The sequence below is a fragment of the Leptonychotes weddellii genome, chromosome 4 (assembly GCF_054177405.1).
Source record: "Leptonychotes weddellii isolate Sample4059 chromosome 4, ASM5417740v2, whole genome shotgun sequence".
Taxonomy (NCBI): Eukaryota; Metazoa; Chordata; class Mammalia; order Carnivora; family Phocidae; genus Leptonychotes; species Leptonychotes weddellii.
This window is the reverse complement of record NC_138372.1, coordinates 129,832,495-129,846,273: the sequence shown is the minus strand read 5'-3', so window position 1 is coordinate 129,846,273 and position 13,779 is coordinate 129,832,495.

Below are 13,779 nucleotides of genomic sequence, written 5' to 3'. Positions count from 1 at the left end.
CCTTCCACTTGCCCCTTCTTAAACTGAAAACTTCTGTCTTGCAGCACATCCTAGCTGGGAAAAGGAGAAAATATGTAAATCAAGTTTAAAATGTAATTATTTCATGGACCTATTTTGAAATACCAAATTGATACTGTGTTTTGTGACTTGGAGTAAACATACTTTGTATTTATTGAAAGTGACCAGGAAATTCATGGTACTAAGTTTTCAAAAAAGGGGCTGGAGGAGTTCCATCGCTAAGTAAATTTTTAAAGGGACAGTAAGAATAAAGATACTTTCTGGGGCGCCTGGATGGTTCAGTCAGTCAAGCATCCGACTCTTGATCTCAGCTCAGGTCTTGATCTCAGGGTTGTGAGTTCAAGCCCTGTGTTGGGCTCCATGCTGGGTGTGGAGCCTACTTAAAAAAAAAAAAAAGATATTTTCTGATTAAATTCCATTAATTTGGCTTGCTCAACATCCCTTCTACAATACTAATAGCTGTAATAATGACAAATAAAATAACTATCATCTATTAAAGACTTAATATATGTCAGATAGCTTATATACTTGGCACATATTATCTCATTTAATCTTCATGACAATACTATTAGCTTGATAACATAATTTCCACTTTAAACATGATCAAACGGAGATGAAAGGGTTAAGGAATTATTCATGGTCACTCAGATGTGTGATAAACCACTTATGTGACTACAATGAGAACTTCAAAATTATAGACTACCCAGATGCCCCTCACTTACTTTCTTATTAGAAAGTAAGTCTTATTTCTTATTAGAAAGAGTCTATTTATAGACTCTCATCTAACTAGAACACATCGTCTCAGTGCCAGGTGATAAAATTTTTGTTTTATCCAGCAGGCACTCAAGAGGCCATTAGAAGTGTAAAAGAAAGAGAATATAAAAAACGAAAGTGGTTTTTTTTAGGAAGGATAAGCTGGCAGTCCTTCACACTGTGGCTCTACATCACGCACCTCTCTCTCTCTGGCCACTGTGACAGCAATAGAGAGAGGAACTGATCACTACCTACCCCCCTTGCCAGTCCCCAAAGCCATCAAAGTGAGTCGTCAGACACACAGCAGAAAGGGGTAGTCTTAGAACCTGCTACCATGCCTTATTCTTCCTGAAACACATCTAGGAGACTCCATTTAGAAATTTCACATCATAAATAGAAACATGAATAATAATACCCTCTATTGCTAACCAGTTCACATTTAGGAACTGAACAGAGTCTATGACAAAAAACCAAGAGCACATTTCAACAAAGTTGCCCTTCTTTTTTTGTTCTCCTTATTCTTCCTCCAAGGACACTAGAACCACACGCTAATGAGAGAAAAATCCATGAGCAACTCTAGCTAGTCATTCAAAGTAAATAATTCAGGCATTAAAAGTCTGACCTATGGACTATTCAGAGTCAGGTAACTGCCAAAAGTTTACAAACTGGAGCACAGATCATCAGGAAGCCATTTAATGTTTCCTTCCTAAGATGAGAAGTTGGCACCAAATATATGAAAACTATAAATTATAATTTAAATTATTTTACATATCACAGTAAATATAAATGCTTCACAAAATTCTTTAAATAAATCTTAACTCTTTAATATTACAGATAAGGAATTTTAATTAAAGTATTTCATTCAAGAATTTTATATTATATTTCATAGTGCTTACTCACAATGACCCAGGCAAAGATCAAAAAATAACTTCTGTATTAGGTAAAGTTGTCCTTGACTAGAAACCCTGCTGCCTGCTTACATTAAGGTTGTTGTAATTCATTAAATACCTTGATGTTCCTTTTGTTGTTTTTTTTTTTAACCCAAAAAAGATGTATCTCAAGACAAAGCAGCCTCATTAAATAGAACTAGGCATTTTTCCCATTCAATTTTCTAAAATAATGTAATAACTCTTATCAGGAACATTAAACCCAAGGTGAATTCTGAAACAACGGTGTCACTTTGAAACTAAAGCTTCATTGATTGGTATCAGCCAACTACAATATATGCATTCCATTGAGTGCTTCCAGGATGGAATCTGCCTCCTGGCTCATATTACCTATTGGCAGCAGCATAAGAGCATTGCACTTGGGAATATTTTACACACAAAAATATAAAACCACTGAAAAACCTTATCTTTTACCACCAAAGAAGCATAATAATTTTTGACGAAGGCCTCAGAAGCTCTGAGGGTAAGTCATTCAGAAGGAGCAATGCTTTACTGTGCCTTGTGAATCCAGAAGTGGTAGGTAACTCCATGATGTATTATAAGAAAGAGAAAAGCATAGGAAGACAGTGTATACCCAGGGGTACAATGAGATATACACAAGCATGAGTTGAACATGGCAATGCTGGGCCATCTCTTACAGTCGTCTTCCTGAAATCACTCATCAAACAAAAGATGCATTTTGGGGATTCTAATGAACAACCAAAAATGAGGAAGTCAAAATAGAGGGCAACTGGATCGCTATATTTACTGTGGGTGTTCACTGATGGACTTCCAAGTATTTATTAAATATTGTCTAAACATTGTCTGAATTTACTGAAACTCAGGGTTTGAATCAAGTTGGCAAACTCTTCCTGGCTATGTTACTGTTGTGTGACTATAAAAGTGACCCTCCCTCCCTGCTTTAACTTTCCACACCTAAACAATGATGAGAATAAAAAATCCTATCTATCTCAGATGAATGTAATGAAGAGGATTCCAAGTTAATAATTCATAAGATTTTCTGGGTGAACGATTCCATATAAATGCAAGCCTGAGCAGAGAAGCCAGCAATAAACCACAGGTTATTTGACACCAAGTTTAGTATTTGATCCACAACAATACTATTGTTTTAAAAATATATTTGAAAATAGTCTCACAGAATTCTCTTTCCTGTCTCATTTCACCCACATCCTGCAAGGCTTTCCGATTATTTCCTATATTGAATAAAGGAGAATGTTTTCCACAACAAAATAGGTAAGAGTATTGTCAACTGCCTCTTTTTTTCTCTTTAAAATTTTTAAGAGACTTATTTGTGGGATGATTGATCACTTGCTCACTACAGAATAGCACTTTAGGCTTCTAAGTAAATGTAATGTCTTCAGGTTTCTGATTATATATGACCACAAATGAAATACAGCATAGGAGTTCATACTATGTAAATAGCAACCTACCCAGTTGACAGTAATAGTGTGCATCTGTTTCCTGGACTATAACCTCTAAACCAGTATCTGCCATAATTTAAAAGTAGATGGTGGTTGGGGCACCTGAGTGGTTCAGTCAGTTAAGCACCTGACTCTTGATTTCCACTCAGATCAGGATCCGGGGTCCTAAGAACCAGCCCTACGTTGGGCTCTCTGTTCAGTGGGGAGTCTGCTTGAGGATTTCTCTCCCCCTCCTTCTGCCCCATCCTCCACTCATGCGCATGTGCTCTCTCTCTCTCTAAAATGGTTAAATGAATCTTTAAAAAAAAAAATGTAGATGGTCGAAATTGTAAACTACGTAAGTCAAAACTTTGTTTCACATGTTATATACTACTTTTATACTTACTAGGAACATTTATTACTTAAAGGAAAATTCCTATTCCTATGTTTTATCACATTTTCAATCTTTTTATAGTTGAATTGATAACTAGTACAAATTTTTTTTAGTACCATAACTACCAGTATCAGTAATAGACAACAAAGTCATTTTACCAGCATTAAAGAAATAATTCCACTCATCTATTCAGAACATATCTGGTACACAGATAACCAAAGAATACCTGTGCAACTCCTACTTGATGACAGCATGGAAGAGAGTAAGGTAGGAAGTGTAGGAAACACTGGTGAAAAACATATAAATCGAAATGTCAAAACAGAAGGTATAACTGCTCAGAGATTTTACAAATACCCTCAGTAGGCATTAAAATCAATAGAATAGTGTCCCGTTTGAACAGAGAAACAGTTCTAACAATGTGGCATGGAAGAAACAATTTGAAAGAGATTCCTAAAATAGTAGCCATATCCACAACTCAACCATATTCATGGGTTTAATTAGAAAAGCACTAACACTTTCATTGGTCTTCTCTGGCACAATCAATCATAGAAAACATAATATTGATTAAAACAATCTGCATATAAGTAGAAATGAAATCATCAAGAAAAAAGGAACAATCTTTGAATCTAAGTCAACCCATGGAATTTTTTTTTATGTCTGTCCAATAAAATATATCTCTAAGTTCTACAATAAAATCATGAAAAATTTATGCCAACATTTTAACTGAAACAACAGGTCATTTCAACCCCCAAACTGAGTGTATCCTGATAAGCATTGAGTTCAATTAAATGTCACTTCAAAATTCTAAAATAATGACAATTCTTTAATAGTAAAATAATTGGTAGTATCTGTCATTTTGAAGGCAAAGTTCACTGTAAACAATAATCATTGTGCATAAACAGCTTATTTCATTCAGCAGCAGTCATTATCGTAATTGTCTGGTTATCTATGGCTGCTCAACAAATTACCCATAAACTTAACAGCTTAAACCAACATTTTTTTTTAATTATTATTATATCTCATGGTTCCATGAATTCAATAGGCTTAGATAATGGTTCTTGCTGAGTTTCTCATGCAGTTGCAATCAGATGGTAGATGGGGCTGAAGTCTCAACTGGGTCAATGTTCAATACACCTCCTTCACTCACATATCTGGCACCCCAGCTGATATGCCTGGAACATTTGGGGACTGGCCAGGCCCACGCATCTCCCCTCCTCCCAGTTCCCCATCCTTTTTCTTCCTCTCTCTCCCCTCCTCTCTGCATGGCAGCCTGAGAATCCTCACAAATATGATGGGCTCAAAGTAGTAGACTTCTTATGTGGTAGATACAAGCTTGAAGATACTGTGGAAGTTGCAAATCCTCTTATAATCCACCCTCAGAGCTCATTGTAATGTCACTTTCACTGCATTATGCTGGTTACACGTGGCAAGCCTATATTCAGTATAGGAGATGACTACGAAGGGTGTGAATACCAGGAGGTCTGGTTTGTTGAAAGCCATTTGTAGAGATGAGACCAGTCACCACAGTAACTCATAAAAAAATCAATAATAAGATCAATGAATATTTGTTGTTGTTTTTTTAAGATTTTATTTATTTATCTGACAGAGAGAGAGACAGTGAGAGAAGGAACACAGGCAGGGGGAGTGGGAGAGGGAGAAGCAGGCTTCCCGCTGAGCAGGGAGCCGATGCGGGGCCCTATCCCAGGACTCTGGGATCATGACCTGAGCTGAAGGCAGACGCTTAACAAATGAGCCACCCAGGCGTCCCGAATATTTGTTGTTTTTATTATCAGTGTTAGTATCATTACTATTAGTATCATAACAATTAATTTATCCTTTTAGAAAGGGCTATTATAGAAAGAACTGAACTAATTACCAAATTAAATATGTTATATTTTCATAATCAGCAACTGGAAAAAAAGGAGAAATGAAATATTTAATTCTGAAATCACTGATAAGTCCAATTTTGCTATTGACCTGCTTTGTGACTTTAAAAAATTGGAAGTTCTTACGCTTTGGACCTATAATGGCTGTCATCACCTAATATGGTTTCTATCTTCACGTATAAAGAAATACTATCAGAAGAGGAAAAAAAAAAATCAATGAGTTGTATCTAAATGATACTAAATTTTTAAATATTTCGTATTAGTATAAGATTTTTCAAAAGGTAGAGTGCAAAGCCTCTACTGTAATTCAATGGGGGAAAGATTGTCTTTTAAATAAATGATTCTAGGTTAATTGAATATGTATGGGGAAAAAATAAAACTTGTCCATCTCCTAACATACAAAAAACAGTAAAATAGATCATAGACCTAAATTTGAAAGTTAAAACAATCTGGTGTGACTTCCATCTCAAACCATAATGGATTATTTTATACCAGTGTAATATACAAACACTGGAAATGAAAATATATATGCATAGGAGTTGAAAAAATTGAAAAACTATTTCAATTTTTAAACAACAGATAGCACAGGTCTATGATCCCTAAGAGAAGGAAAATACATGAAGTAAGCCCCAAGATCAACCCGAGTTTCTTTCTGAGGGCATTTTCTATACAACAAAATGGAGAGATGGTGTCCAAGCAAAAAAAAAAAAAAATATCCTGAAAAAGAAAAGGAGTTTGGGGTTGCTGAGGTAGTAGAATTTGGAGAGCAGAGTACTAGAGAGCAGAGAATAGCACAGAGAAGGGGCTCTGGAAATCTGCATGGTGTCTCCTTTCAGTCTTTGGTTATTAAGCTATTAAGATAAAACTCTCATTGTGTGCTGGTGAGCTATGAGTTGAATAGAGATTCTGGTGTTTCCCAGTGCTAGGATACATAGGACACAGAAAGAACATGCCCTAAAAGTATGGCTACTCTATTACTAGTATAGAGAATGCGTCAGAGCTGCCTGACCTGGGCTTAAAAACAACTCTCAAAAGGAGCAGACTTATCCACCAGTAATTTTACCATATACCAGAACAAAAAGCAATGCTCATTAAAGAAAGACAAAGCAATGAAAAACCCAGACTCTAAGCAATATAGGAATTACTATGTCCATTAATCATATTATTAGCCGTGTGTGAAGAAACCAAAAATTAAGATGCTTGACGTGGAATAATAAAAAGAATAGTTGGTCAAACTTGAGATGACTCATGTGGAATTTCCAGATAAGGACTTTAAATCATCTAGAATAAATATGATCAGGATTTAAATGAAAAGATGGTTATAATGAATAAACAAATGGAGAATCTCAACAAAGAAATGGAAAGTATAAAAAAAGAACCAAATGGAAATGAAAAAATTGCAAAGTACAATTTATTAAATGAAATATATACTGGATGGGCACATTATTAGATTGGAAATAGGAAAAGAATCACCAAACTTTAATATAGGTCAATAAAATTATTCAAACTGAAAATGAGAGAGAGAGGAGCTAAGAAAAACTATACAGAGGCTCAGAGGTCTGTGGGACGATAGAAAATGGTCTAACATAGTGTAATTGAAGTTCCAAAAAGAGAGAAGAGAAAAAATGGGCCAAAAAATATTTGAATAAATAATGGCTGCATAGCCTCAACTTAAAAAAAAATGGATTTATATATACAAGAAACTCCATGAGTTATATAGGAAAATAAATACCAAGAAAGCAGTGTCCAGATCAAACTACTAAAAACCAAAGAAATTTTCACTGGGTATAGTATTCTAGTTTGATCTTTTATTTTTTCAGTACTTTAAGGATGCTGTTCCACCTTCATCTTACACCATTTTTAATAAGAAATACAATGTCATCTTTATCTCTGTTCCACTATACATGCCATTTTTTCTCTCTGGATCCTATTAAGATTTTCTCCTTACTGCTGGTTTTGAGCAATTTGATTCTGATATGCCTTGGTAGAGATTTTTCATGCTTCTTGAATGTGGGGTTTGTGGAGATTCTTGGATCCTGTGAGTTTATACTTTTAATTAAATTTGGAAAAATTTTGGCCATTATTTTTTCAAATGTTTTTCTGTTCCCACCTCTGTTCTCTCCTTCAGGGATGCCATTTCCACATATATTAGGCCACTTGAAGTTTCTCCGTAGTTCACTGATGTTCTCTTAATATTTAACTCTCTTTCCTCTGTGTTCTTTATTTTGGATTATTTCTATTGTTCTGCCTTCAAGTTCATTAATCTTTTCTTGTGCAATATCTAATTGGATGCTAATCCTATCCCATGTATTCTTCACTTCACACACTGTAGTTTTGATCTCTAGAAGTTCAATTTGGGTCTTTTATAGCTTTCATGTCACAACATAAGTTTTTGAACAAATGGAATACAGTTATAACAAATGCTTTAATTTCCCTTCCTGCTAATCCTAATATCTATGTCAGTTCCAGGTTAGGTTTGATTATCTCCTCATTATGGTAGATATTTTCCTGCTTTCTTATATAAGTGGTAATTTTTTATTGGACACAAACTTGCACATTGCAAATATTGCCTTGCTAGTTCCTGGATATTTTTGTATTTTTGTACCTATTGTTGGAAGTAATTTGATCCTTTCATAACTTGTATTTAAAAAAAAAAAAGATTTATTTGAGAGAGAGAGTACACACACAAGCGGAAGGGAAGGAGGGTAAGGGGAAAGGGAGAAGCAGACTCGCCCTTGAGCAGGGAACCTGACACAGGGCTCAATCCCATGATCCCCGGGATCACAAACTGAGCTAAAGGCAGATGCTTAACAGACTTAGCCACCCAGGTGCCCTTCATAACTTGCTTTTAAGATTTGTTAGGCAAGGGGCACCTGGGTGGCTCAGTTTGTTAAGCCTCTGTCTCTTGCTTTCAGCTTAGGTCATGATTTCAGGGTCCTGAGGCTGAGCCCCACATCAGGCTCCGCACTCAGCAATTCTCTACCTCTCCCTCTGCTCCTCCACAACCCCCCATTTGTGCTCTTTCTCTCTCTGTCAAATAAATAAATCTTTAAAAAAAAGATTTGTTAGGTAAGACTGGAGTGCAGTCTGGGGTTAATTATTCCCCATTACCAAGGCCCCTCTGAGTAGTCTCCCAATATTCCATGAATCATGAGGTTTTTAATTCTGGCTTATATAAGCACTGTTACCTCTAATACTTTCAGGCAGTTCTTTCACCAGAGTCAGGTAGTTTCTCTTCATACATATGCTGATTAATAATCACCTGACTACTCAAAGAAGATCATCTGAAGATCTCAGTAATTCTCTTTTTGTACAGATCTCTCATTTATGGTACTGTCTTGTGAATTCTAGCCTCCTTGATCTCCCTGGCCTTTAGTTCTGGATCTTTAACTGAGGTAGTCTGCCTACTCTACCTGGGTTCCTATACCATGGCCTAGAAACTCTTTCAAGAAAAAAAAAAAATGGGCAATCAGAATTCATCCCATTTTTTTTCATCTCTCATGGATGACTATCCTTCATTTCCTTTGTCCAATGTCTTAAAATTTATTGCTCCTTATAATTTGCCCATTTTTTGGTTGTTTTGGAAAGCAGGTAAATCTAGTCCCTATTACTCCATTTTGGTGAAAGCATAAGTCTTCTATTATTATATGTGAAGCTAATTAAAATTCTATGTGCAAAATAACAGGATACAAATTAAAAATGGAAAATTAATGTAATAGTCAAGATTAATTTTAGAAGAATTAGTGAATTTGAAGAGCAAAAAAATATTGTAACACAGATTGAGTAGTTTGGAGACCTACCAACTCTGATAGAAACATTTGTTAAAAAAAAAAAAAATCTGCCTCTCTCTGCCCTAGTATTATATCTCAGTACATTTATACATGGAAACAGAAGGTATTGAGGTCCTGAAAAGCCATTGCTAAAAAAATGCTTGAGAGCAAAGCAAGATGGTCAAAGTCTGAGGCCAGGGGAAGATGATTATTACTTATGAAGGTATAAATATTGATTGGTAAGCACTGGTGAGAGTTTTAAACTCCAGGACAGCCCATAGCACCTCTCACATTTCATGCTTTGATAAAGTACACCTACATGCTATCTGCTATTTAAAATGGCAAAATACTTGTCCTAAGGTCCCAAACAGCTTGGCCCATAAAATATATGTTCTATTTCATTTTTTATACAACTAATATTTTTTCTTTTTTTTAAGAGAGGGCAAGATGGGAGTAGGGGGAAAGGGAGAGAGAGAATCTTAAGCAGGCTCCACACCCAGCATGGAGCCCAGCTTTGGGCTCTATCACAACCCTGAGATCCTGACCTGAGCCAAAATCAAGAGTCAGACGATTAACCAAATAAGCCACCCAGGTACCCCTATACAACTAATACTTTCTTCTTTCTCTTCCTTCACAAAAGCAGCAGCACCCTCTTGATTTCCTCCTCATCCCCTTGCCTAAGGCATTGCCCATCAATTCTTCCCATCTCTTGCATTTCAACCTGTCCCCTCCTCTAGATCTTTCCTCTCAGTCTCCATGCATTTCAGGGTTTTTTTTGTTTGTTTGTTTTTATACTAATCCTAAACAAATTCTCAACCTTTTATCTCTTTGAGCTCTAACCTCATGTCTTCCCTTCTCTTTTACTACCAAATTTCTATTCCATTCCTTTCTAAATTAAAACCTTTTTCAGAAGGTTGTCTTCAACCTTCTCACTTAAAAACATCAAAAATATCTTCACTATATTCATTCTTCTTGAACTCTCTACCAAATTTAATATTTTCCCAATGGTTTATTGTGTTTTTGTTTCTGTTGCCTGAGGAGACCTATCTAGAAAAATGTCGCTATGGCCAATGTCAGAGTCATTACTGCTTATGTTTTCTTCTAAGAATTTTATGGTTTCAGGTCTCACATTTATGTTTTTAATCCATTTTGAGTTTATTTTTGCTTATGGTATAAGAAAGTTGTATTTTTTCATTCTTTTGCACATAGCTATCCCATACTCCCAGTACCATTTGTTGAAGAGACTGTCTTTTTCCATTGTATATTTTTTCCTCCTTTGTTGTAGGTTAATTGAGCATTCAAGCGTGGATTTATTTCTGGGCTCTCTATTCTGTTCTGTTGATATGTGTATTTTTGTTCCAGTACCATACTGTTTTGATTACTATAGCTTTGTAGTATATCTTGAAATCTGGGATTCTCAAGATTGCTTTGGCTATTTGAGGTCTTTCACAGTTCCATGCAGATTTAGTATTGTTTTAGTTCTGTGAAAAAGGCTATTGGTATTTTGATAGAGATTGCATTAAATCTGGAGATTGCTTTGGGTAGCATGGATGATTTAATATTTTGATGAACTGCCTCCCTCCTTGGTTTCTGAAACTTTTTTCTTTGATATTTCTCTACCAAGGATAAATACAAATTGTCTCCTACTTTCTTTGTACACTAGCATCTACTTCCTTAGCTAGTGACTCCCAACACTATGTCTAGACTTGAGCTCAGACCTGAGTTCCAGATTTATACTATTCACATGGACTTATTCCTAGAATGTGCCATGCCTTCACCCAAGCTATTTCTGGCTTACTGGGCCCTAGTATCTTAATCATCTTCCTTTTAAAAATATATGTATATTAATCTCTCCAACCCAACTTTCTATGTGAAGCAGTTATGGGCCTACACACACATGTAGCATGCCCCCACAAAATCACTGTCTTTTCCATCAGCTCTGTCCATATTGGACCTTCTCATTAATGACCCAAAATGGCAGGTGCTTACACATTTAAAATGGATTGCAGAAAAATGATACAATATAGCCACAGCATTAAAGAGAGAATATGCATCACAGCCAAAGGCTATCTCACAGTAGGAGATTTGGAGAGGCCAAGTACAAAATCCAACTGTCCTCCCTTTGTAAGGACCATGGCAGTATGTATTTACTTTCTTGAATCATAAACCACCAACATGACACTGAGCACTCTAGAACCAGAGATCCCAAAATGGAAGTTATCACTAGGATTTTTGTTTTGCATTTTGCTGGTCATGTAGATATATTCATTCTGTGTAGTTGGCCCAAATAGGGATGTCTTCAGAGATGTCACCAAGTCCAGGTATAACTTCTCAATCTCACTGTTATCAATAAATAATGATACAAACCACCCCAAACTCTTCAGACACATGGTTACAGAACAATGCTTTTACTAACTAGGGGTCAGGGCCACACAGACTCAAGTAGAACAGCTCAGGCTAATTCCAGGCCTACTAGAATTAACCCTCACAGAACCACCTTTACTAAAATACTTATCAAAAGTCTGATTTGTGGGGCGCCTGGGTGGCAAATCCGTTAAGCGTCTGCCTTTGGCTCAGGTCATGATGCCAGGGTCCTGGGATCTAGTTCCACATCGGGCTCTCTGCTCAGCAGGGAGTCTGCTTCTCCCTGCTGCTCCCCCTGCTTCTGCTCTCTCTAATAAATAAATAAAATCTTTTTTTAAAAAAAGTCTGACTTGTGGCATATATCTGTCTTCAAAAATTGACTGTAATCTCCTGGAAAGTAAGAACAATATTTTACTTATCTTGATCTTAAATTTTCAAATTAGCACCATTAAATGTATTCTCCTTTTTCCTTAAGTATGATAAAGACTGACTTAAAGGACCAAATCAGTGACAAATAGGCAAGTGGAAATATAATGAAAAGTGTGTACCTACCCAGAGATTTCATTATGTATAAAAGTTGTAGTTTCAAATTTGCAAATTTGAATGTGCAGCAGTATAAGGCCAGTGGCTATTGAAAAATCTGACTAGAAGACATTTTGTTCTCAGTACCTTATTCATAAAAAAAAAAATAAACATTCACAAAAATAAAATGGAAAAATGAACCCATCATCAAACTATTATAATAACCAACTCCTGGCTACTCTCTGAAAAGACATTTTTAAACTTAGGCAACTCTTTTAAAAACAAAATGTAGGGCGCCTGGGTGGCTCAGTTGGTTAAGCGACTGCCTTCGGCTCAGGTCATGGTCCTGGAGTCCCGGGATCGAGTCCCGCATCGGGCTCCCTGCTCGGCAGGGAGTCTGCTTCTCCCTCTGACCCTCCCCCCTCTCATGCTCTATCTCATTCTCTCTCTCAAATAAATAAATAAAAAATCTTAAAAAAAAATGTAGCAGCAAAAATGTGAAAGTGGCTAAAATCAAAAAACGTTCCACAAGTATTGGCTATGCTAAGGGTTTCGCACTCTTTGCCATGCTCTGGAAATAGAGTGTCCATATCCGTCACAGCCAGTGACAAGCTGCACTTAATAAAAGCAACTCTTTTAAGGAATATTTCTGTCTCAATTTAACTTACTGGTAATTGCACAGGCAGGACTACTCTCCTTGCAACTAAATTCAGCTTCACAACAAACTGACACAGCACATGCACCACCAAAGGGACTACATTTCACTACCACCTAACTTATCACTAGCCTCCAAGATACTGCTACCCAAATTACAAAGAGTGGATGTTATATGTTCCTGTGTCACCAAAGCATCAGCTGAGGATCCAGTTACAGGATCTGCTCCAACTTGCTGATACAGTATAAGGAGATTGTGGTGTACAGTATCCCAAGGGCAGTCTCTGCAGGAGGGATGGGGCAGAGGCATCCTCCTGGCAAGACACAGGCTTCCAGGTACATCAGGATTATATGTTGGTGCTGTGTAAGTACTTTATTTGGGTGATGACATTTGTGTCCTCTGAGAGCTAACTCAGTTGGCCTCCAGAGCCCACTGTATATGATACCATTGTAGGAATCAGAAGAATGTCATGAGCTGTCTTTCTTCTGCAGTAGTGACTAGGAGAAGGGGAATAAATCTATTGTGAGGCTCCGCTGCTACTCAACTTCTTAAACTTAAAGCAAAACAATGAGAGACACAATAGCAGTTACCAACATGTTACTGCTTCTTGATATATTTTATCATTAGAGTCTACCTCCTATCTCTTTTTGTTCATACAGCAATACAATCAGAGTTTTGGTTAAAAAAAACCAAAAAATAAAAAACAGGCTCCAAGTTTGGTCTTCAGCGTTTTTAATTTTTGTTTTGATCCCCACTATTTGCCCTATTTTTTGCTTTGCAGATACATCAAGTGTTTCTTTGCTGCACTAATTATCACAAACTCAAGGCTTTGAAGTGTTGGTTTCATGTTATTTTTTGATATCCCACAAGCCCTCATTTGATTTTGTCTCTTCTTTAAATTAAGGAATAATCTAAAGAAATAACATATGGGGGGCGGAGCAAGATGGCGGAGGAGTAGGAGACCTGGATTTCGTCTCCTCTCAGGAATTCAGCTGGATAGGGATCAAACCATTCTGAACACCTACAAACTCAACAGGAGATCGAAGAAAGGAATAGCAACAACTCTCTGA